The 23681-nt window shown below is 50.5% G+C and overlaps 18 non-coding genes and 1 pseudogene across 18 annotated transcripts; all 19 read left to right on the forward strand.

Moving 5' to 3' along the window:
* Window positions 1–278: 278 nt before the first annotated feature.
* Window positions 279–397, forward strand: LOC126119573 (5S ribosomal RNA). The gene has a single exon (XR_007525879.1). It is a non-coding gene; the product is annotated as a 5S ribosomal RNA (ribosomal RNA).
* Window positions 398–1516: 1119 nt separating this feature from the next.
* Window positions 1517–1639, forward strand: LOC126119590 (5S ribosomal RNA; annotated as a pseudogene).
* Window positions 1640–2771: 1132 nt separating this feature from the next.
* LOC126119585 (5S ribosomal RNA) lies at window positions 2772–2890 on the forward strand. Its single transcript, XR_007525890.1, has one exon. It is a non-coding gene; the product is annotated as a 5S ribosomal RNA (ribosomal RNA).
* A 1131-nt stretch (window positions 2891–4021) lies between these two features.
* On the forward strand, window positions 4022–4140 carry LOC126119591 (5S ribosomal RNA). Its single transcript, XR_007525894.1, has one exon. It is a non-coding gene; the product is annotated as a 5S ribosomal RNA (ribosomal RNA).
* Window positions 4141–5271: 1131 nt separating this feature from the next.
* LOC126119592 (5S ribosomal RNA) lies at window positions 5272–5390 on the forward strand. The gene has a single exon (XR_007525895.1). It is a non-coding gene; the product is annotated as a 5S ribosomal RNA (ribosomal RNA).
* Window positions 5391–6521: 1131 nt separating this feature from the next.
* LOC126119593 (5S ribosomal RNA) lies at window positions 6522–6640 on the forward strand. The gene has a single exon (XR_007525896.1). It is a non-coding gene; the product is annotated as a 5S ribosomal RNA (ribosomal RNA).
* A 1131-nt stretch (window positions 6641–7771) lies between these two features.
* On the forward strand, window positions 7772–7890 carry LOC126119574 (5S ribosomal RNA). Its single transcript, XR_007525880.1, has one exon. It is a non-coding gene; the product is annotated as a 5S ribosomal RNA (ribosomal RNA).
* A 1131-nt stretch (window positions 7891–9021) lies between these two features.
* LOC126119575 (5S ribosomal RNA) lies at window positions 9022–9140 on the forward strand. The gene has a single exon (XR_007525881.1). It is a non-coding gene; the product is annotated as a 5S ribosomal RNA (ribosomal RNA).
* A 1131-nt stretch (window positions 9141–10271) lies between these two features.
* On the forward strand, window positions 10272–10390 carry LOC126119576 (5S ribosomal RNA). The gene has a single exon (XR_007525882.1). It is a non-coding gene; the product is annotated as a 5S ribosomal RNA (ribosomal RNA).
* Window positions 10391–11510: 1120 nt separating this feature from the next.
* On the forward strand, window positions 11511–11629 carry LOC126119577 (5S ribosomal RNA). The gene has a single exon (XR_007525883.1). It is a non-coding gene; the product is annotated as a 5S ribosomal RNA (ribosomal RNA).
* A 1121-nt stretch (window positions 11630–12750) lies between these two features.
* LOC126119579 (5S ribosomal RNA) lies at window positions 12751–12869 on the forward strand. Its single transcript, XR_007525884.1, has one exon. It is a non-coding gene; the product is annotated as a 5S ribosomal RNA (ribosomal RNA).
* A 1131-nt stretch (window positions 12870–14000) lies between these two features.
* LOC126119580 (5S ribosomal RNA) lies at window positions 14001–14119 on the forward strand. The gene has a single exon (XR_007525885.1). It is a non-coding gene; the product is annotated as a 5S ribosomal RNA (ribosomal RNA).
* A 1131-nt stretch (window positions 14120–15250) lies between these two features.
* On the forward strand, window positions 15251–15369 carry LOC126119581 (5S ribosomal RNA). The gene has a single exon (XR_007525886.1). It is a non-coding gene; the product is annotated as a 5S ribosomal RNA (ribosomal RNA).
* Window positions 15370–16489: 1120 nt separating this feature from the next.
* Window positions 16490–16608, forward strand: LOC126119582 (5S ribosomal RNA). The gene has a single exon (XR_007525887.1). It is a non-coding gene; the product is annotated as a 5S ribosomal RNA (ribosomal RNA).
* Window positions 16609–17729: 1121 nt separating this feature from the next.
* LOC126119583 (5S ribosomal RNA) lies at window positions 17730–17848 on the forward strand. The gene has a single exon (XR_007525888.1). It is a non-coding gene; the product is annotated as a 5S ribosomal RNA (ribosomal RNA).
* A 1133-nt stretch (window positions 17849–18981) lies between these two features.
* Window positions 18982–19100, forward strand: LOC126119584 (5S ribosomal RNA). Its single transcript, XR_007525889.1, has one exon. It is a non-coding gene; the product is annotated as a 5S ribosomal RNA (ribosomal RNA).
* Window positions 19101–20231: 1131 nt separating this feature from the next.
* LOC126119586 (5S ribosomal RNA) lies at window positions 20232–20350 on the forward strand. The gene has a single exon (XR_007525891.1). It is a non-coding gene; the product is annotated as a 5S ribosomal RNA (ribosomal RNA).
* Window positions 20351–21485: 1135 nt separating this feature from the next.
* Window positions 21486–21604, forward strand: LOC126119587 (5S ribosomal RNA). The gene has a single exon (XR_007525892.1). It is a non-coding gene; the product is annotated as a 5S ribosomal RNA (ribosomal RNA).
* Window positions 21605–22737: 1133 nt separating this feature from the next.
* On the forward strand, window positions 22738–22856 carry LOC126119588 (5S ribosomal RNA). Its single transcript, XR_007525893.1, has one exon. It is a non-coding gene; the product is annotated as a 5S ribosomal RNA (ribosomal RNA).
* Window positions 22857–23681: the final 825 nt, after the last annotated feature.

Here is a 23681-nt window from a genome sequence, read left to right on the forward strand (position 1 = left end):
AGCCAGGTGAGAAAGCCTCCGTCGGTCCAGCAGGACACTGCCACACCCCGCGGCCACACGCACCAAACGAATGACAGGCGGTGCACCCGAGCAGCTGTGTTGTGCGCCGCACCTACGTTCGGCAGTCTCCTATGAGACGCCGAGCCGAGCGCGCACTCCGCGCCACCTTCGAGGTGGAAGGACGTGCTTTGCGTCAAATGTGCCACGGAAAGCGGCGATTGCGTGTGTTGCGAGAAGAGGCGAATGCTTCTTGTGTGGTGCGGCTACAGTATAAGGACGCCAACGGCCATACCATGTTGAATACACCGGTTCTCGTCCGATCACCGAAGTTAAGCAACATCGGGCCCGGTTAGTACTTGGATGGGTGACCGCCTGGGAACACCGGGTGCTGTTGGCTCTATCTCATTTTTTCATTTTTACGTCGCTACACCTGCCAGCCCTCTTTTCATACTAACTTTCAGGTGTTGACAAAGATGCTTCCACAAGCATTTTAAACTACTGTATCAAACGTAAGATACGAAATTACAGTAATGAACTCAGTTTGAGCAAGAATGCGCGAAAGAAGAGTGCTAGAACGCCTTGAAAATAACAACACACTGCGAATCGACAGATGAGTTTTGAAATACGTCAGGGCCTACTGTTTTGTAGCAGTGCTAAATTCCACAAAGTAAATAAAAAAAAAAAAAAAGAAAGAAATAAAATCTTCCGTTCTCGTCCGATCTCCGAAGTGAAGCAACAACGTTAGTAGTACTCGGAAGGGTGAGCGCCTGGGAACCCTGGCTGTCTTCATTTTTCGCTTTTCAGTCGCTACTCCTGGCAGCCAGCCTTTTTCCATATCACCTTTCTGTTGTGACAAAGAGACTTCCTCAAGCATTTTAAACGGCCGTAAGGTACGAAACTGCAGTAATTAACTCAGTTTGAAGGAGAATGTGCAAACCAAGTTTGCCAGGAAGTCTGTGAAAACGAGAAAACAGTACGAATCGGGCGGTATGCTCCGAATACGGTAGCGCCTATCGTTCTGCAGCGCGTACAGCTCAAATTCGGTTTGTAATGATAAATTTATTCTTTTGTCGTCTCGCCGCCTCCCGCAGACGTTTCTCGCGCTTGTGCTGTCATATGGACCCGCGACCCGAGCGGCAGTCGAGCAAAGTCGGGACAAGTCGGGACGGGAGGGGGGGACAGGAGCGAATGCCAAATGCACCACGCAAATTACGCAAATATCTGGAAGCGCGGCGTGTGTCAGCCAGAAAGCCTCGTCGGTCCAGCAGGACACTGCCACACCCCGCGGCCACACGGCACCAAACGAATGACAGGCGGTGCACCGAGCAGCTGTGTTGTGCGCCGCACCTACGTTCGGCAGTCTCCCTATGAGACGCCGAGCCGAGCGCGCACTCCGCGCCACCTTCGAGGTGGAAGGACGTGCTTTGCGTCAAATGTGCCACGGAAAGCGGCGATTGCGTGTGTTGCGAGAAGGAGGCGAATGCTTCTTGTGTGGTGCGGCTACAGTTATATGGACGCCAACGGGCCAATTACCATGTTGAATACACCGGTTCTCGTCCGATCACCGAAGTTAAGCAACATCGGGCCCGGTTAGTACTTGGATGGGTGACCAGCCTGGGAACACCGGGTGCTGTTGGCTCTATCTCATTTTTTCATTTTTACGTCGCTACACCTGCCAGCCCTCTTTTCATACTAACTTTCAGGTGTTGACAAAGATGCTTCCACAAGGGCATTTTAAACTACTGTATCAAACGTAAGATACGAAATTACAGTAATGAACTCAGTTTGAGCAAGAATGCGCGAAAGAAGAGTGCTAGAACGCCTTGAAAATAACAACACACTGCGAATCGACAGATGAGTTTTGAAATACGTCAGGGCCTACTGTTTTGTAGCAGTGCTAAATTCCACAAAGTAAATAAAAAAAAAAAAAAGAAAGAAATAAAATCTTCCGTTCTCGTCCGATCTCCGAAGTGAAGCAACAACGTTAGTAGTACTCGGAAGGGTGAGCGCCTGGGAACCCTGGCTGTCTTCATTTTTCGCTTTTCAGTCGCTACTCCTGGCAGCCAGCCTTTTTCCATATCACCTTTCTGTTGTGACAAAGAGACTTCCTCAAGCATTTTAAACGGCCGTAAGGTACGAAACTGCAGTAATTAACTCAGTTTGAAGGAGAATGTGCAAACCAAGTTTGCCAGGAAGTCTGTGAAAACGAGAAAACAGTACGAATCGGGCGGTATGCTCCGAAATACGGTAGCGCCTATCGTTCTGCAGCGGCGTACAGCTCCAAATTCGGTTTGTAATGATAAATTTATTCTTTTGTCGTCTCGCCGCCTCCCGCAGACGTTTCTCGCGCTTGTGCTGTCATATGGACCGCGACCCGAGCGGCAGCGAGCGGCAGTCGAGCAAAGTCGGGACAAGTCGGGACGGGAGGGGGGACAGGCGCGAATGCAAATGCACCGCGCAAATTACGCAAATATCTGGAAGCGCGGCGTGTGTCAGCCAGGTGAGAAAGCCTCCGTCGGTCCAGCAGGACACTGCCACACCCCGCGGCCACACGCACCAAACGAATGACAGGCGGTGCACCGAGCAGCTGCGTTGTGCGCCGCACCTACGTTCGGCAGTCTCCTATGAGACGCCGAGCCGAGCGCGCACTCCGCGCCACCTTCGAGGTGGAAGGACGTGCTTTGCGTCAAATGTGCCACGGAAAGCGGCGATTGCGTGTGTTGCGAGAAGAGGCGAATGCTTCTTGTGTGGTGCGGCTACAGTATAAGGACGCCAACGGCCATACCATGTTGAATACACCGGTTCTCGTCCGATCACCGAAGTTAAGCAACATCGGGCCCGGTTAGTACTTGGATGGGTGACCGCCTGGGAACACCGGGTGCTGTTGGCTCTATCTCATTTTTTCATTTTTACGTCGCTACACCTGCCAGCCCTCTTTTCATACTAACTTTCAGGTGTTGACAAAGATGCTTCCACAAGCATTTTAAACTACTGTATCAAACGTAAGATACGAAATTACAGTAATGAACTCAGTTTGAGCAAGAATGCGCGAAAGAAGAGTGCTAGAACGCCTTGAAAATAACAACACACTGCGAATCGACAGATGAGTTTTGAAATACGTCAGGGCCTACTGTTTTGTAGCAGTGCTAAATTCCACAAAGTAAATAAAAAAAAAAAAAAAGAAAGAAATAAAATCTTCCGTTCTCGTCCGATCTCCGAAGTGAAGCAACAACGTTAGTAGTACTCGGAAGGGTGAGCGCCTGGGAACCCTGGCTGTCTTCATTTTTCGCTTTTCAGTCGCTACTCCTGGCAGCCAGCCTTTTTCCATATCACCTTTCTGTTGTGACAAAGAGACTTCCTCAAGCATTTTAAACGGCCGTAAGGTACGAAACTGCAGTAATTAACTCAGTTTGAAGGAGAATGTGCAAACCAAGTTTGCCAGGAAGTCTGTGAAAACGAGAAAACAGTACGAATCGGGCGGTATGCTCCGAAATACGGTAGCGCCTATCGTTCTGCAGCGGCGTACAGCTCCAAATTCGGTTTGTAATGATAAATTTATTCTTTTGTCGTCTCGCCGCCTCCCGCAGACGTTTCTCGCGCTTGTGCTGTCATATGGACCGCGACCCGAGCGGCAGCGAGCGGCAGTCGAGCAAAGTCGGGACAAGTCGGGACGGGAGGGGGGACAGGCGCGAATGCAAATGCACCGCGCAAATTACGCAAATATCTGGAAGCGCGGCGTGTGTCAGCCAGGTGAGAAAGCCTCCGTCGGTCCAGCAGGACACTGCCACACCCCGCGGCCACACGCACCAAACGAATGACAGGCGGTGCACCGAGCAGCTGCGTTGTGCGCCGCACCTACGTTCGGCAGTCTCCTATGAGACGCCGAGCCGAGCGCGCACTCCGCGCCACCTTCGAGGTGGAAGGACGTGCTTTGCGTCAAATGTGCCACGGAAAGCGGCGATTGCGTGTGTTGCGAGAAGAGGCGAATGCTTCTTGTGTGGTGCGGCTACAGTATAAGGACGCCAACGGCCATACCATGTTGAATACACCGGTTCTCGTCCGATCACCGAAGTTAAGCAACATCGGGCCCGGTTAGTACTTGGATGGGTGACCGCCTGGGAACACCGGGTGCTGTTGGCTCTATCTCATTTTTTCATTTTTACGTCGCTACACCTGCCAGCCCTCTTTTCATACTAACTTTCAGGTGTTGACAAAGATGCTTCCACAAGCATTTTAAACTACTGTATCAAACGTAAGATACGAAATTACAGTAATGAACTCAGTTTGAGCAAGAATGCGCGAAAGAAGAGTGCTAGAACGCCTTGAAAATAACAACACACTGCGAATCGACAGATGAGTTTTGAAATACGTCAGGGCCTACTGTTTTGTAGCAGTGCTAAATTCCACAAAGTAAATAAAAAAAAAAAAAAAGAAAGAAATAAAATCTTCCGTTCTCGTCCGATCTCCGAAGTGAAGCAACAACGTTAGTAGTACTCGGAAGGGTGAGCGCCTGGGAACCCTGGCTGTCTTCATTTTTCGCTTTTCAGTCGCTACTCCTGGCAGCCAGCCTTTTTCCATATCACCTTTCTGTTGTGACAAAGAGACTTCCTCAAGCATTTTAAACGGCCGTAAGGTACGAAACTGCAGTAATTAACTCAGTTTGAAGGAGAATGTGCAAACCAAGTTTGCCAGGAAGTCTGTGAAAACGAGAAAACAGTACGAATCGGGCGGTATGCTCCGAAATACGGTAGCGCCTATCGTTCTGCAGCGGCGTACAGCTCCAAATTCGGTTTGTAATGATAAATTTATTCTTTTGTCGTCTCGCCGCCTCCCGCAGACGTTTCTCGCGCTTGTGCTGTCATATGGACCGCGACCCGAGCGGCAGCGAGCGGCAGTCGAGCAAAGTCGGGACAAGTCGGGACGGGAGGGGGGACAGGCGCGAATGCAAATGCACCGCGCAAATTACGCAAATATCTGGAAGCGCGGCGTGTGTCAGCCAGGTGAGAAAGCCTCCGTCGGTCCAGCAGGACACTGCCACACCCCGCGGCCACACGCACCAAACGAATGACAGGCGGTGCACCGAGCAGCTGCGTTGTGCGCCGCACCTACGTTCGGCAGTCTCCTATGAGACGCCGAGCCGAGCGCGCACTCCGCGCCACCTTCGAGGTGGAAGGACGTGCTTTGCGTCAAATGTGCCACGGAAAGCGGCGATTGCGTGTGTTGCGAGAAGAGGCGAATGCTTCTTGTGTGGTGCGGCTACAGTATAAGGACGCCAACGGCCATACCATGTTGAATACACCGGTTCTCGTCCGATCACCGAAGTTAAGCAACATCGGGCCCGGTTAGTACTTGGATGGGTGACCGCCTGGGAACACCGGGTGCTGTTGGCTCTATCTCATTTTTTCATTTTTACGTCGCTACACCTGCCAGCCCTCTTTTCATACTAACTTTCAGGTGTTGACAAAGATGCTTCCACAAGCATTTTAAACTACTGTATCAAACGTAAGATACGAAATTACAGTAATGAACTCAGTTTGAGCAAGAATGCGCGAAAGAAGAGTGCTAGAACGCCTTGAAAATAACAACACACTGCGAATCGACAGATGAGTTTTGAAATACGTCAGGGCCTACTGTTTTGTAGCAGTGCTAAATTCCACAAAGTAAATAAAAAAAAAAAAAAAGAAAGAAATAAAATCTTCCGTTCTCGTCCGATCTCCGAAGTGAAGCAACAACGTTAGTAGTACTCGGAAGGGTGAGCGCCTGGGAACCCTGGCTGTCTTCATTTTTCGCTTTTCAGTCGCTACTCCTGGCAGCCAGCCTTTTTCCATATCACCTTTCTGTTGTGACAAAGAGACTTCCTCAAGCATTTTAAACGGCCGTAAGGTACGAAACTGCAGTAATTAACTCAGTTTGAAGGAGAATGTGCAAACCAAGTTTGCCAGGAAGTCTGTGAAAACGAGAAAACAGTACGAATCGGGCGGTATGCTCCGAAATACGGTAGCGCCTATCGTTCTGCAGCGGCGTACAGCTCCAAATTCGGTTTGTAATGATAAATTTATTCTTTTGTCGTCTCGCCGCCTCCCGCAGACGTTTCTCGCGCTTGTGCTGTCATATGGACCGCGACCCGAGCGGCAGCGAGCGGCAGTCGAGCAAAGTCGGGACAAGTCGGGACGGGAGGGGGGACAGGCGCGAATGCAAATGCACCGCGCAAATTACGCAAATATCTGGAAGCGCGGCGTGTGTCAGCCAGGTGAGAAAGCCTCCGTCGGTCCAGCAGGACACTGCCACACCCCGCGGCCACACGCACCAAACGAATGACAGGCGGTGCACCGAGCAGCTGCGTTGTGCGCCGCACCTACGTTCGGCAGTCTCCTATGAGACGCCGAGCCGAGCGCGCACTCCGCGCCACCTTCGAGGTGGAAGGACGTGCTTTGCGTCAAATGTGCCACGGAAAGCGGCGATTGCGTGTGTTGCGAGAAGAGGCGAATGCTTCTTGTGTGGTGCGGCTACAGTATAAGGACGCCAACGGCCATACCATGTTGAATACACCGGTTCTCGTCCGATCACCGAAGTTAAGCAACATCGGGCCCGGTTAGTACTTGGATGGGTGACCGCCTGGGAACACCGGGTGCTGTTGGCTCTATCTCATTTTTTCATTTTTACGTCGCTACACCTGCCAGCCCTCTTTTCATACTAACTTTCAGGTGTTGACAAAGATGCTTCCACAAGCATTTTAAACTACTGTATCAAACGTAAGATACGAAATTACAGTAATGAACTCAGTTTGAGCAAGAATGCGCGAAAGAAGAGTGCTAGAACGCCTTGAAAATAACAACACACTGCGAATCGACAGATGAGTTTTGAAATACGTCAGGGCCTACTGTTTTGTAGCAGTGCTAAATTCCACAAAGTAAATAAAAAAAAAAAAAAAGAAAGAAATAAAATCTTCCGTTCTCGTCCGATCTCCGAAGTGAAGCAACAACGTTAGTAGTACTCGGAAGGGTGAGCGCCTGGGAACCCTGGCTGTCTTCATTTTTCGCTTTTCAGTCGCTACTCCTGGCAGCCAGCCTTTTTCCATATCACCTTTCTGTTGTGACAAAGAGACTTCCTCAAGCATTTTAAACGGCCGTAAGGTACGAAACTGCAGTAATTAACTCAGTTTGAAGGAGAATGTGCAAACCAAGTTTGCCAGGAAGTCTGTGAAAACGAGAAAACAGTACGAATCGGGCGGTATGCTCCGAAATACGGTAGCGCCTATCGTTCTGCAGCGGCGTACAGCTCCAAATTCGGTTTGTAATGATAAATTTATTCTTTTGTCGTCTCGCCGCCTCCCGCAGACGTTTCTCGCGCTTGTGCTGTCATATGGACCGCGACCCGAGCGGCAGCGAGCGGCAGTCGAGCAAAGTCGGGACAAGTCGGGACGGGAGGGGGGACAGGCGCGAATGCAAATGCACCGCGCAAATTACGCAAATATCTGGAAGCGCGGCGTGTGTCAGCCAGGTGAGAAAGCCTCCGTCGGTCCAGCAGGACACTGCCACACCCCGCGGCCACACGCACCAAACGAATGACAGGCGGTGCACCGAGCAGCTGCGTTGTGCGCCGCACCTACGTTCGGCAGTCTCCTATGAGACGCCGAGCCGAGCGCGCACTCCGCGCCACCTTCGAGGTGGAAGGACGTGCTTTGCGTCAAATGTGCCACGGAAAGCGGCGATTGCGTGTGTTGCGAGAAGAGGCGAATGCTTCTTGTGTGGTGCGGCTACAGTATAAGGACGCCAACGGCCATACCATGTTGAATACACCGGTTCTCGTCCGATCACCGAAGTTAAGCAACATCGGGCCCGGTTAGTACTTGGATGGGTGACCGCCTGGGAACACCGGGTGCTGTTGGCTCTATCTCATTTTTTCATTTTTACGTCGCTACACCTGCCAGCCCTCTTTTCATACTAACTTTCAGGTGTTGACAAAGATGCTTCCACAAGCATTTTAAACTACTGTATCAAACGTAAGATACGAAATTACAGTAATGAACTCAGTTTGAGCAAGAATGCGCGAAAGAAGAGTGCTAGAACGCCTTGAAAATAACAACACACTGCGAATCGACAGATGAGTTTTGAAATACGTCAGGGCCTACTGTTTTGTAGCAGTGCTAAATTCCACAAAGTAAATAAAAAAAAAAAAAAAGAAAGAAATAAAATCTTCCGTTCTCGTCCGATCTCCGAAGTGAAGCAACAACGTTAGTAGTACTCGGAAGGGTGAGCGCCTGGGAACCCTGGCTGTCTTCATTTTTCGCTTTTCAGTCGCTACTCCTGGCAGCCAGCCTTTTTCCATATCACCTTTCTGTTGTGACAAAGAGACTTCCTCAAGCATTTTAAACGGCCGTAAGGTACGAAACTGCAGTAATTAACTCAGTTTGAAGGAGAATGTGCAAACCAAGTTTGCCAGGAAGTCTGTGAAAACGAGAAAACAGTACGAATCGGGCGGTATGCTCCGAAATACGGTAGCGCCTATCGTTCTGCAGCGGCGTACAGCTCCAAATTCGGTTTGTAATGATAAATTTATTCTTTTGTCGTCTCGCCGCCTCCCGCAGACGTTTCTCGCGCTTGTGCTGTCATATGGACCGCGACCCGAGCGGCAGCGAGCGGCAGTCGAGCAAAGTCGGGACAAGTCGGGACGGGAGGGGGGACAGGCGCGAATGCAAATGCACCGCGCAAATTACGCAAATATCTGGAAGCGCGGCGTGTGTCAGCCAGGTGAGAAAGCCTCCGTCGGTCCAGCAGGACACTGCCACACCCCGCGGCCACACGCACCAAACGAATGACAGGCGGTGCACCGAGCAGCTGCGTTGTGCGCCGCACCTACGTTCGGCAGTCTCCTATGAGACGCCGAGCCGAGCGCGCACTCCGCGCCACCTTCGAGGTGGAAGGACGTGCTTTGCGTCAAATGTGCCACGGAAAGCGGCGATTGCGTGTGTTGCGAGAAGAGGCGAATGCTTCTTGTGTGGTGCGGCTACAGTATAAGGACGCCAACGGCCATACCATGTTGAATACACCGGTTCTCGTCCGATCACCGAAGTTAAGCAACATCGGGCCCGGTTAGTACTTGGATGGGTGACCGCCTGGGAACACCGGGTGCTGTTGGCTCTATCTCATTTTTTCATTTTTACGTCGCTACACCTGCCAGCCCTCTTTTCATACTAACTTTCAGGTGTTGACAAAGATGCTTCCACAAGCATTTTAAACTACTGTATCAAACGTAAGATACGAAATTACAGTAATGAACTCAGTTTGAGCAAGAATGCGCGAAAGAAGAGTGCTAGAACGCCTTGAAAATAACAACACACTGCGAATCGACAGATGAGTTTTGAAATACGTCAGGGCCTACTGTTTTGTAGCAGTGCTAAATTCCACAAAGTAAATAAAAAAAAAAAAAAAGAAAGAAATAAAATCTTCCGTTCTCGTCCGATCTCCGAAGTGAAGCAACAACGTTAGTAGTACTCGGAAGGGTGAGCGCCTGGGAACCCTGGCTGTCTTCATTTTTCGCTTTTCAGTCGCTACTCCTGGCAGCCAGCCTTTTTCCATATCACCTTTCTGTTGTGACAAAGAGACTTCCTCAAGCATTTTAAACGGCCGTAAGGTACGAAACTGCAGTAATTAACTCAGTTTGAAGGAGAATGTGCAAACCAAGTTTGCCAGGAAGTCTGTGAAAACGAGAAAACAGTACGAATCGGGCGGTATGCTCCGAAATACGGTAGCGCCTATCGTTCTGCAGCGGCGTACAGCTCCAAATTCGGTTTGTAATGATAAATTTATTCTTTTGTCGTCTCGCCGCCTCCCGCAGACGTTTCTCGCGCTTGTGCTGTCATATGGACCGCGACCCGAGCGGCAGCGAGCGGCAGTCGAGCAAAGTCGGGACAAGTCGGGACGGGAGGGGGGACAGGAGCGAATGCAAATGCACCACGCAAATTACGCAAATATCTGGAAGCGCGGCGTGTGTCAGCCAGGTGAGAAAGCCTCCGTCGGTCCAGCAGGACACTGCCACACCCCGCGGCCACACGCACCAAACGAATGACAGGCGGTGCACCGAGCAGCTGTGTTGTGCGCCGCACCTACGTTCGGCAGTCTCCTATGAGACGCCGAGCCGAGCGCGCACTCCGCGCCACCTTCGAGGTGGAAGGACGTGCTTTGCGTCAAATGTGCCACGGAAAGCGGCGATTGCGTGTGTTGCGAGAAGAGGCGAATGCTTCTTGTGTGGTGCGGCTACAGTATAAGGACGCCAACGGCCATACCATGTTGAATACACCGGTTCTCGTCCGATCACCGAAGTTAAGCAACATCGGGCCCGGTTAGTACTTGGATGGGTGACCGCCTGGGAACACCGGGTGCTGTTGGCTCTATCTCATTTTTTCATTTTTACGTCGCTACACCTGCCAGCCCTCTTTTCATACTAACTTTCAGGTGTTGACAAAGATGCTTCCACAAGCATTTTAAACTACTGTATCAAACGTAAGATACGAAATTACAGTAATGAACTCAGTTTGAGCAAGAATGCGCGAAAGAAGAGTGCTAGAACGCCTTGAAAATAACAACACACTGCGAATCGACAGATGAGTTTTGAAATACGTCAGGGCCTACTGTTTTGTAGCAGTGCTAAATTCCACAAAGTAAATAAAAAAAAAAAAAAGAAAGAAATAAAATCTTCCGTTCTCGTCCGATCTCCGAAGTGAAGCAACAACGTTAGTAGTACTCGGAAGGGTGAGCGCCTGGGAACCCTGGCTGTCTTCATTTTTCGCTTTTCAGTCGCTACTCCTGGCAGCCAGCCTTTTTCCATATCACCTTTCTGTTGTGACAAAGAGACTTCCTCAAGCATTTTAAACGGCCGTAAGGTACGAAACTGCAGTAATTAACTCAGTTTGAAGGAGAATGTGCAAACCAAGTTTGCCAGGAAGTCTGTGAAAACGAGAAAACAGTACGAATCGGGCGGTATGCTCCGAAATACGGTAGCGCCTATCGTTCTGCAGCGGCGTACAGCTCCAAATTCGGTTTGTAATGATAAATTTATTCTTTTGTCGTCTCGCCGCCTCCCGCAGACGTTTCTCGCGCTTGTGCTGTCATATGGACCGCGACCCGAGCGGCAGTCGAGCAAAGTCGGGACAAGTCGGGACGGGAGGGGGGACAGGAGCGAATGCAAATGCACCACGCAAATTACGCAAATATCTGGAAGCGCGGCGTGTGTCAGCCAGGTGAGAAAGCCTCCGTCGGTCCAGCAGGACACTGCCACACCCCGCGGCCACACGCACCAAACGAATGACAGGCGGTGCACCGAGCAGCTGTGTTGTGCGCCGCACCTACGTTCGGCAGTCTCCTATGAGACGCCGAGCCGAGCGCGCACTCCGCGCCACCTTCGAGGTGGAAGGACGTGCTTTGCGTCAAATGTGCCACGGAAAGCGGCGATTGCGTGTGTTGCGAGAAGAGGCGAATGCTTCTTGTGTGGTGCGGCTACAGTATAAGGACGCCAACGGCCATACCATGTTGAATACACCGGTTCTCGTCCGATCACCGAAGTTAAGCAACATCGGGCCCGGTTAGTACTTGGATGGGTGACCGCCTGGGAACACCGGGTGCTGTTGGCTCTATCTCATTTTTTCATTTTTACGTCGCTACACCTGCCAGCCCTCTTTTCATACTAACTTTCAGGTGTTGACAAAGATGCTTCCACAAGCATTTTAAACTACTGTATCAAACGTAAGATACGAAATTACAGTAATGAACTCAGTTTGAGCAAGAATGCGCGAAAGAAGAGTGCTAGAACGCCTTGAAAATAACAACACACTGCGAATCGACAGATGAGTTTTGAAATACGTCAGGGCCTACTGTTTTGTAGCAGTGCTAAATTCCACAAAGTAAATAAAAAAAAAAAAAAAGAAAGAAATAAAATCTTCCGTTCTCGTCCGATCTCCGAAGTGAAGCAACAACGTTAGTAGTACTCGGAAGGGTGAGCGCCTGGGAACCCTGGCTGTCTTCATTTTTCGCTTTTCAGTCGCTACTCCTGGCAGCCAGCCTTTTTCCATATCACCTTTCTGTTGTGACAAAGAGACTTCCTCAAGCATTTTAAACGGCCGTAAGGTACGAAACTGCAGTAATTAACTCAGTTTGAAGGAGAATGTGCAAACCAAGTTTGCCAGGAAGTCTGTGAAAACGAGAAAACAGTACGAATCGGGCGGTATGCTCCGAAATACGGTAGCGCCTATCGTTCTGCAGCGGCGTACAGCTCCAAATTCGGTTTGTAATGATAAATTTATTCTTTTGTCGTCTCGCCGCCTCCCGCAGACGTTTCTCGCGCTTGTGCTGTCATATGGACCGCGACCCGAGCGGCAGTCGAGCAAAGTCGGGACAAGTCGGGACGGGAGGGGGGACAGGAGCGAATGCAAATGCACCACGCAAATTACGCAAATATCTGGAAGCGCGGCGTGTGTCAGCCAGGTGAGAAAGCCTCCGTCGGTCCAGCAGGACACTGCCACACCCCGCGGCCACACGCACCAAACGAATGACAGGCGGTGCACCGAGCAGCTGTGTTGTGCGCCGCACCTACGTTCGGCAGTCTCCTATGAGACGCCGAGCCGAGCGCGCACTCCGCGCCACCTTCGAGGTGGAAGGACGTGCTTTGCGTCAAATGTGCCACGGAAAGCGGCGATTGCGTGTGTTGCGAGAAGAGGCGAATGCTTCTTGTGTGGTGCGGCTACAGTATAAGGACGCCAACGGCCATACCATGTTGAATACACCGGTTCTCGTCCGATCACCGAAGTTAAGCAACATCGGGCCCGGTTAGTACTTGGATGGGTGACCGCCTGGGAACACCGGGTGCTGTTGGCTCTATCTCATTTTTTCATTTTTACGTCGCTACACCTGCCAGCCCTCTTTTCATACTAACTTTCAGGTGTTGACAAAGATGCTTCCACAAGCATTTTAAACTACTGTATCAAACGTAAGATACGAAATTACAGTAATGAACTCAGTTTGAGCAAGAATGCGCGAAAGAAGAGTGCTAGAACGCCTTGAAAATAACAACACACTGCGAATCGACAGATGAGTTTTGAAATACGTCAGGGCCTACTGTTTTGTAGCAGTGCTAAATTCCACAAAGTAAATAAAAAAAAAAAAAAAGAAAGAAATAAAATCTTCCGTTCTCGTCCGATCTCCGAAGTGAAGCAACAACGTTAGTAGTACTCGGAAGGGTGAGCGCCTGGGAACCCTGGCTGTCTTCATTTTTCGCTTTTCAGTCGCTACTCCTGGCAGCCAGCCTTTTTCCATATCACCTTTCTGTTGTGACAAAGAGACTTCCTCAAGCATTTTAAACGGCCGTAAGGTACGAAACTGCAGTAATTAACTCAGTTTGAAGGAGAATGTGCAAACCAAGTTTGCCAGGAAGTCTGTGAAAACGAGAAAACAGTACGAATCGGGCGGTATGCTCCGAAATACGGTAGCGCCTATCGTTCTGCAGCGGCGTACAGCTCCAAATTCGGTTTGTAATGATAAATTTATTCTTTTGTCGTCTCGCCGCCTCCCGCAGACGTTTCTCGCGCTTGTGCTGTCATATGGACCGCGACCCGAGCGGCAGCGAGCGGCAGTCGAGCAAAGTCGGGACAAGTCGGGACGGGAGGGGGGACAGGCGCGAATGCAAATGCACCGCGCAAATTACGCAAATATCTGGAAGCGCGGCGTGTGTCAGCCAGGTGAGAAAGCCTCCGTCGGTCCAGCAGGACACTGCCACACCCCGCGGCCACACGCACCAAACGAATGACAGGCGGTGCACCGAGCAGCTGCGTTGTGCGCCGCACCTACGTTCGGCAGTCTCCTATGAGACGCCGAGCCGAGCGCGCACTCCGCGCCACCTTCGAGGTGGAAGGACGTGCTTTGCGTCAAATGTGCCACGGAAAGCGGCGATTGCGTGTGTTGCGAGAAGAGGCGAATGCTTCTTGTGTGGTGCGGCTACAGTATAAGGACGCCAACGGCCATACCATGTTGAATACACCGGTTCTCGTCCGATCACCGAAGTTAAGCAACATCGGGCCCGGTTAGTACTTGGATGGGTGACCGCCTGGGAACACCGGGTGCTGTTGGCTCTATCTCATTTTTTCATTTTTACGTCGCTACACCTGCCAGCCCTCTTTTCATACTAACTTTCAGGTGTTGACAAAGATGCTTCCACAAGCATTTTAAACTACTGTATCAAACGTAAGATACGAAATTACAGTAATGAACTCAGTTTGAGCAAGAATGCGCGAAAGAAGAGTGCTAGAACGCCTTGAAAATAACAACACACTGCGAATCGACAGATGAGTTTTGAAATACGTCAGGGCCTACTGTTTTGTAGCAGTGCTAAATTCCACAAAGTAAATAAAAAAAAAAAAAAAGAAAGAAATAAAATCTTCCGTTCTCGTCCGATCTCCGAAGTGAAGCAACAACGTTAGTAGTACTCGGAAGGGTGAGCGCCTGGGAACCCTGGCTGTCTTCATTTTTCGCTTTTCAGTCGCTACTCCTGGCAGCCAGCCTTTTTCCATATCACCTTTCTGTTGTGACAAAGAGACTTCCTCAAGCATTTTAAACGGCCGTAAGGTACGAAACTGCAGTAATTAACTCAGTTTGAAGGAGAATGTGCAAACCAAGTTTGCCAGGAAGTCTGTGAAAACGAGAAAACAGTACGAATCGGGCGGTATGCTCCGAAATACGGTAGCGCCTATCGTTCTGCAGCGGCGTACAGCTCCAAATTCGGTTTGTAATGATAAATTTATTCTTTTGTCGTCTCGCCGCCTCCCGCAGACGTTTCTCGCGCTTGTGCTGTCATATGGACCGCGACCCGAGCGGCAGCGAGCGGCAGTCGAGCAAAGTCGGGACAAGTCGGGACGGGAGGGGGGACAGGCGCGAATGCAAATGCACCGCGCAAATTACGCAAATATCTGGAAGCGCGGCGTGTGTCAGCCAGGTGAGAAAGCCTCCGTCGGTCCAGCAGGACACTGCCACACCCCGCGGCCACACGCACCAAACGAATGACAGGCGGTGCACCGAGCAGCTGCGTTGTGCGCCGCACCTACGTTCGGCAGTCTCCTATGAGACGCCGAGCCGAGCGCGCACTCCGCGCCACCTTCGAGGTGGAAGGACGTGCTTTGCGTCAAATGTGCCACGGAAAGCGGCGATTGCGTGTGTTGCGAGAAGAGGCGAATGCTTCTTGTGTGGTGCGGCTACAGTATAAGGACGCCAACGGCCATACCATGTTGAATACACCGGTTCTCGTCCGATCACCGAAGTTAAGCAACATCGGGCCCGGTTAGTACTTGGATGGGTGACCGCCTGGGAACACCGGGTGCTGTTGGCTCTATCTCATTTTTTCATTTTTACGTCGCTACACCTGCCAGCCCTCTTTTCATACTAACTTTCAGGTGTTGACAAAGATGCTTCCACAAGCATTTTAAACTACTGTATCAAACGTAAGATACGAAATTACAGTAATGAACTCAGTTTGAGCAAGAATGCGCGAAAGAAGAGTGCTAGAACGCCTTGAAAATAACAACACACTGCGAATCGACAGATGAGTTTTGAAATACGTCAGGGCCTACTGTTTTGTAGCAGTGCTAAATTCCACAAAGTAAATAAAAAAAAAAAAAAGAAAGAAATAAAATCTTCCGTTCTCGTCCGATCTCCGAAGTGAAGCAACAACGTTAGTAGTACTCGGAAGGGTGAGCGCCTGGGAACCCTGGCTGTCTTCATTTTTCGCTTTTCAGTCGCTACTCCTGGCAGCCAGCCTTTTTCCATATCACCTTTCTGTTGTGACAAAGAGACTTCCTCAAGCATTTTAAACGGCCGTAAGGTACGAAACTGCAGTAATTAACTCAGTTTGAAGGAGAATGTGCAAACCAAGTTTGCCAGGAAGTCTGTGAAAACGAGAAAACAGTACGAATCGGGCGGTATGCTCCGAAATACGGTAGCGCCTATCGTTCTGCAGCGGCGTACAGCTCCAAATTCGGTTTGTAATGATAAATTTATTCTTTTGTCGTCTCGCCGCCTCCCGCAGACGTTTCTCGCGCTTGTGCTGTCATATGGACCGCGACCCGAGCGGCAGTCGAGCAAAGTCGGGACAAGTCGGGACGGGAGGGGGGACAGGAGCGAATGCAAATGCACCACGCAAATTACGCAAATATCTGGAAGCGCGGCGTGTGTCAGCCAGGTGAGAAAGCCTCCGTCGGTCCAGCAGGACACTGCCACACCCCGCGGCCACACGCACCAAACGAATGACAGGCGGTGCACCGAGCAGCTGTGTTGTGCGCCGCACCTACGTTCGGCAGTCTCCTATGAGACGCCGAGCCGAGCGCGCACTCCGCGCCACCTTCGAGGTGGAAGGACGTGCTTTGCGTCAAATGTGCCACGGAAAGCGGCGATTGCGTGTGTTGCGAGAAGAGGCGAATGCTTCTTGTGTGGTGCGGCTACAGTATAAGGACGCCAACGGCCATACCATGTTGAATACACCGGTTCTCGTCCGATCACCGAAGTTAAGCAACATCGGGCCCGGTTAGTACTTGGATGGGTGACCGCCTGGGAACACCGGGTGCTGTTGGCTCTATCTCATTTTTTCATTTTTACGTCGCTACACCTGCCAGCCCTCTTTTCATACTAACTTTCAGGTGTTGACAAAGATGCTTCCACAAGCATTTTAAACTACTGTATCAAACGTAAGATACGAAATTACAGTAATGAACTCAGTTTGAGCAAGAATGCGCGAAAGAAGAGTGCTAGAACGCCTTGAAAATAACAACACACTGCGAATCGACAGATGAGTTTTGAAATACGTCAGGGCCTACTGTTTTGTAGCAGTGCTAAATTCCACAAAGTAAATAAAAAAAAAAAAAAAGAAAGAAATAAAATCTTCCGTTCTCGTCCGATCTCCGAAGTGAAGCAACAACGTTAGTAGTACTCGGAAGGGTGAGCGCCTGGGAACCCTGGCTGTCTTCATTTTTCGCTTTTCAGTCGCTACTCCTGGCAGCCAGCCTTTTTCCATATCACCTTTCTGTTGTGACAAAGAGACTTCCTCAAGCATTTTAAACGGCCGTAAGGTACGAAACTGCAGTAATTAACTCAGTTTGAAGGAGAATGTGCAAACCAAGTTTGCCAGGAAGTCTGTGAAAACGAGAAAACAGTACGAATCGGGCGGTATGCTCCGAAATACGGTAGCGCCTATCGTTCTGCAGCGGCGTACAGCTCCAAATTCGGTTTGTAATGATAAATTTATTCTTTTGTCGTCTCGCCGCCTCCCGCAGACGTTTCTCGCGCTTGTGCTGTCATATGGACCGCGACCCGAGCGGCAGTCGAGCAAAGTCGGGACAAGTCGGGACGGGAGGGGGGACAGGAGCGAATGCAAATGCACCACGCAAATTACGCAAATATCTGGAAGCGCGGCGTGTGTCAGCCAGGTGAGAAAGCCTCCGTCGGTCCAGCAGGACACTGCCACACCCCGCGGCCACACGCACCAAACGAATGACAGGCGGTGCACCGAGCAGCTGTGTTGTGCGCCGCACCTACGTTCGGCAGTCTCCTATGAGACGCCGAGCCGAGCGCGCACTCCGCGCCACCTTCGAGGTGGAAGGACGTGCTTTGCGTCAAATGTGCCACGGAAAGCGGCGATTGCGTGTGTTGCGAGAAGAGGCGAATGCTTCTTGTGTGGTGCGGCTACAGTATAAGGACGCCAACGGCCATACCATGTTGAATACACCGGTTCTCGTCCGATCACCGAAGTTAAGCAACATCGGGCCCGGTTAGTACTTGGATGGGTGACCGCCTGGGAACACCGGGTGCTGTTGGCTCTATCTCATTTTTTCATTTTTACGTCGCTACACCTGCCAGCCCTCTTTTCATACTAACTTTCAGGTGTTGACAAAGATGCTTCCACAAGCATTTTAAACTACTGTATCAAACGTAAGATACGAAATTACAGTAATGAACTCAGTTTGAGCAAGAATGCGCGAAAGAAGAGTGCTAGAACGCCTTGAAAATAACAACACACTGCGAATCGACAGATGAGTTTTGAAATACGTCAGGGCCTACTGTTTTGTAGCAGTGCTAAATTCCACAAAGTAAATAAAAAAAAAAAAAAAGAAAGAAATAAAATCTTCCGTTCTCGTCCGATCTCCGAAGTGAAGCAACAACGTTAGTAGTACTCGGAAGGGTGAGCGCCTGGGAACCCTGGCTGTCTTCATTTTTCGCTTTTCAGTCGCTACTCCTGGCAGCCAGCCTTTTTCCATATCACCTTTCTGTTGTGACAAAGAGACTTCCTCAAGCATTTTAAACGGCCGTAAGGTACGAAACTGCAGTAATTAACTCAGTTTGAAGGAGAATGTGCAAACCAAGTTTGCCAGGAAGTCTGTGAAAACGAGAAAACAGTACGAATCGGGCGGTATGCTCCGAAATACGGTAGCGCCTATCGTTCTGCAGCGGCGTACAGCTCCAAATTCGGTTTGTAATGATAAATTTATTCTTTTGTCGTCTCGCCGCCTCCCGCAGACGTTTCTCGCGCTTGTGCTGTCATATGGACCCGCGACCCGAGCGGCAGCGAGCGGCAGTCGAGCAAAGTCGGGACAAGTCGGGACGGGAGGGGGGACAGGCGCGAATGCAAATGCACCGCGCAAATTACGCAAATATCTGGAAGCGCGGCGTGTGTCAGCCAGGTGAGAAAGCCTCCGTCGGTCCAGCAGGACACTGCCACACCCCGCGGCCACACGCACCAAACGAATGACAGGCGGTGCACCGAGCAGCTGCGTTGTGCGCCGCACCTACGTTCGGCAGTCTCCTATGAGACGCCGAGCCGAGCGCGCACTTCCGCGCCACCTTCGAGGTGGAAGGACGTGCTTTGCGTCAAATGTGCCACGGAAAGCGGCGATTGCGTGTGTTGCGAGAAGAGGCGAATGCTTCTTGTGTGGTGCGGCTACAGTATAAGGACGCCAACGGCCATACCATGTTGAATACACCGGTTCTCGTCCGATCACCGAAGTTAAGCAACATCGGGCCCGGTTAGTACTTGGATGGGTGACCGCCTGGGAACACCGGGTGCTGTTGGCTCTATCTCATTTTTTCATTTTTACGTCGCTACACCTGCCAGCCCTCTTTTCATACTAACTTTCAGGTGTTGACAAAGATGCTTCCACAAGCATTTTAAACTACTGTATCAAACGTAAGATACGAAATTACAGTAATGAACTCAGTTTGAGCAAGAATGCGCGAAAGAAGAGTGCTAGAACGCCTTGAAAATAACAACACACTGCGAATCGACAGATGAGTTTTGAAATACGTCAGGGCCTACTGTTTTGTAGCAGTGCTAAATTCCACAAAGTAAATAAAAAAAAAAAAAAAGAAAGAAATAAAATCTTCCGTTCTCGTCCGATCTCCGAAGTGAAGCAACAACGTTAGTAGTACTCGGAAGGGTGAGCGCCTGGGAACCCTGGCTGTCTTCATTTTTCGCTTTTCAGTCGCTACTCCTGGCAGCCAGCCTTTTTCCATATCACCTTTCTGTTGTGACAAAGAGACTTCCTCAAGCATTTTAAACGGCCGTAAGGTACGAAACTGCAGTAATTAACTCAGTTTGAAGGAGAATGTGCAAACCAAGTTTGCCAGGAAGTCTGTGAAAACGAGAAAACAGTACGAATCGGGCGGTATGCTCCGAAATACGGTAGCGCCTATCGTTCTGCAGCGGCGTACAGCTCCAAATTCGGTTTGTAATGATAAATTTATTCTTTTGTCGTCTCGCCGCCTCCCGCAGACGTTTCTCGCGCTTGTGCTGTCATATGGACCGCGACCCGAGCGGCAGCGAGCGGCAGTCGAGCAAAGTCGGGACAAGTCGGGACGGGAGGGGGGACAGGCGCGAATGCAAATGCACCGCGCAAATTACGCAAATATCTGGAAGCGCGGCGTGTGTCAGCCAGGTGAGAAAGCCTCCGTCGGTCCAGCAGGACACTGCCACACCCCGCGGCCACACGCACCAAACGAATGACAGGCGGTGCACCGAGCAGCTGCGTTGTGCGCCGCACCTACGTTCGGCAGTCTCCTATGAGACGCCGAGCCGAGCGCGCACTCCGCGCCACCTTCGAGGTGGAAGGACGTGCTTTGCGTCAAATGTGCCACGGAAAGCGGCGATTGCGTGTGTTGCGAGAAGAGGCGAATGCTTCTTGTGTGGTGCGGCTACAGTATAAGGACGCCAACGGCCATACCATGTTGAATACACCGGTTCTCGTCCGATCACCGAAGTTAAGCAACATCGGGCCCGGTTAGTACTTGGATGGGTGACCGCCTGGGAACACCGGGTGCTGTTGGCTCTATCTCATTTTTTCATTTTTACGTCGCTACACCTGCCAGCCCTCTTTTCATACTAACTTTCAGGTGTTGACAAAGATGCTTCCACAAGCATTTTAAACTACTGTATCAAACGTAAGATACGAAATTACAGTAATGAACTCAGTTTGAGCAAGAATGCGCGAAAGAAGAGTGCTAGAACGCCTTGAAAATAACAACACACTGCGAATCGACAGATGAGTTTTGAAATACGTCAGGGCCTACTGTTTTGTAGCAGTGCTAAATTCCACAAAGTAAATAAAAAAAAAAAAAAAGAAAGAAATAAAATCTTCCGTTCTCGTCCGATCTCCGAAGTGAAGCAACAACGTTAGTAGTACTCGGAAGGGTGAGCGCCTGGGAACCCTGGCTGTCTTCATTTTTCGCTTTTCAGTCGCTACTCCTGGCAGCCAGCCTTTTTCCATATCACCTTTCTGTTGTGACAAAGAGACTTCCTCAAGCATTTTAAACGGCCGTAAGGTACGAAACTGCAGTAATTAACTCAGTTTGAAGGAGAATGTGCAAACCAAGTTTGCCAGGAAGTCTGTGAAAACGAGAAAACAGTACGAATCGGGCGGTATGCTCCGAAATACGGTAGCGCCTATCGTTCTGCAGCGGCGTACAGCTCCAAATTCGGTTTGTAATGATAAATTTATTCTTTTGTCGTCTCGCCGCCTCCCCGCAGACGTTTCTCTCGCGCTTGTGCTGTCATATGGACCGCGACCCGAGCGGCAGCGAGCGGCAGTCGAGCAAAGTCGGGACAAGTCGGGACGGGAGGGGGGACAGGCGCGAATGCAAATGCACCGCGCAAATTACGCAAATATCTGGAAGCGCGGGCGTGTGTCAGCCAGGTGAGAAAGCCTCCGTCGGTCCAGCAGGACACTGCCACACCCCGCGGCCACACGCACCAAACGAATGACAGGCGGTGCACCGAGCAGCTGCGTTGTGCGCCGCACCTACGTTCGGCAGTCTCCTATGAGACGCCGAGCCGAGCGCGCACTCCGCGCCACCTTCGAGGTGGAAGGACGTGCTTTGCGTCAAATGTGCCACGGAAAGCGGCGATTGCGTGTGTTGCGAGAAGAGGCGAATGCTTCTTGTGTGGTGCGGCTACAGTATAAGGACGCCAACGGCCATACCATGTTGAATACACCGGTTCTCGTCCGATCACCGAAGTTAAGCAACATCGGGCCCGGTTAGTACTTGGATGGGTGACCGCCTGGGAACACCGGGTGCTGTTGGCTCTATCTCATTTTTTCATTTTTACGTCGCTACACCTGCCAGCCCTCTTTTCATACTAACTTTCAGGTGTTGACAAAGATGCTTCCACAAGCATTTTAAACTACTGTATCAAACGTAAGATACGAAATTACAGTAATGAACTCAGTTTGAGCAAGAATGCGCGAAAGAAGAGTGCTAGAACGCCTTGAAAATAACAACACACTGCGAATCGACAGATGAGTTTTGAAATACGTCAGGGCCTACTGTTTTGTAGCAGTGCTAAATTCCACAAAGTAAATAAAAAAAAAAAAAAAAGAAAGAAATAAAATCTTCCGTTCTCGTCCGATCTCCGAAGTGAAGCAACAACGTTAGTAGTACTCGGAAGGGTGAGCGCCTGGGAACCCTGGCTGTCTTCATTTTTCGCTTTTCAGTCGCTACTCCTGGCAGCCAGCCTTTTTCCATATCACCTTTCTGTTGTGACAAAGAGACTTCCTCAAGCATTTTAAACGGCCGTAAGGTACGAAACTGCAGTAATTAACTCAGTTTGAAGGAGAATGTGCAAACCAAGTTTGCCAGGAAGTCTGTGAAAACGAGAAAACAGTACGAATCGGGCGGTATGCTCCGAAATACGGTAGCGCCTATCGTTCTGCAGCGGCGTACAGCTCCAAATTCGGTTTGTAATGATAAATTTATTCTTTTGTCGTCTCGCCGCCTCCCCGCAGACGTTTCTCGCGCTTGTGCTGTCATATGGACCGCGACCCGAGCGGCAGCGAGCGGCAGTCGAGCAAAGTCGGGACAAGTCGGGACGGGAGGGGGGACAGGCGCGAATGCAAATGCACCGCGCAAATTACGCAAATATCTGGAAGCGCGGCGTGTGTCAGCCAGGTGAGAAAGCCTCCGTCGGTCCAGCAGGACACTGCCACACCCCGCGGCCACACGCACCAAACGAATGACAGGCGGTGCACCGAGCAGCTGCGTTGTGCGCCGCACCTACGTTCGGCAGTCTCCTATGAGACGCCGAGCCGAGCGCGCACTCCGCGCCACCTTCGAGGTGGAAGGACGTGCTTTGCGTCAAATGTGCCACGGAAAGCGGCGATTGCGTGTGTTGCGAGAAGAGGCGAATGCTTCTTGTGTGGTGCGGCTACAGTATAAGGACGCCAACGGCCATACCATGTTGAATACACCGGTTCTCGTCCGATCACCGAAGTTAAGCAACATCGGGCCCGGTTAGTACTTGGATGGGTGACCGCCTGGGAACACCGGGTGCTGTTGGCTCTATCTCATTTTTTCATTTTTACGTCGCTACACCTGCCAGCCCTCTTTTCATACTAACTTTCAGGTGTTGACAAAGATGCTTCCACAAGCATTTTAAACTACTGTATCAAACGTAAGATACGAAATTACAGTAATGAACTCAGTTTGAGCAAGAATGCGCGAAAGAAGAGTGCTAGAACGCCTTGAAAATAACAACACACTGCGAATCGACAGATGAGTTTTGAAATACGTCAGGGCCTACTGTTTTGTAGCAGTGCTAAATTCCACAAAGTAAATAAAAAAAAAAAAAAAGAAAGAAATAAAATCTTCCGTTCTCGTCCGATCTCCGAAGTGAAGCAACAACGTTAGTAGTACTCGGAAGGGTGAGCGCCTGGGAACCCTGGCTGTCTTCATTTTTCGCTTTTCAGTCGCTACTCCTGGCAGCCAGCCTTTTTCCATATCACCTTTCTGTTGTGACAAAGAGACTTCCTCAAGCATTTTAAACGGCCGTAAGGTACGAAACTGCAGTAATTAACTCAGTTTGAAGGAGAATGTGCAAACCAAGTTTGCCAGGAAGTCTGTGAAAACGAGAAAACAGTACGAATCGGGCGGTATGCTCCGAAATACGGTAGCGCCTATCGTTCTGCAGCGGCGTACAGCTCCAAATTCGGTTTGTAATGATAAATTTATTCTTTTGTCGTCTCGCCGCCTCCCGCAGACGTTTCTCGCGCTTGTGCTGTCATATGGACCGCGACCCGAGCGGCAGCGAGCGGCAGTCGAGCAAAGTCGGGACAAGTCGGGACGGGAGGGGGGACAGGCGCGAATGCAAATGCACCGCGCAAATTA

The sequence above is a fragment of the Schistocerca cancellata genome, unplaced genomic scaffold (assembly GCF_023864275.1).
Source record: "Schistocerca cancellata isolate TAMUIC-IGC-003103 unplaced genomic scaffold, iqSchCanc2.1 HiC_scaffold_388, whole genome shotgun sequence".
Taxonomy (NCBI): domain Eukaryota; kingdom Metazoa; phylum Arthropoda; class Insecta; order Orthoptera; family Acrididae; genus Schistocerca; species Schistocerca cancellata.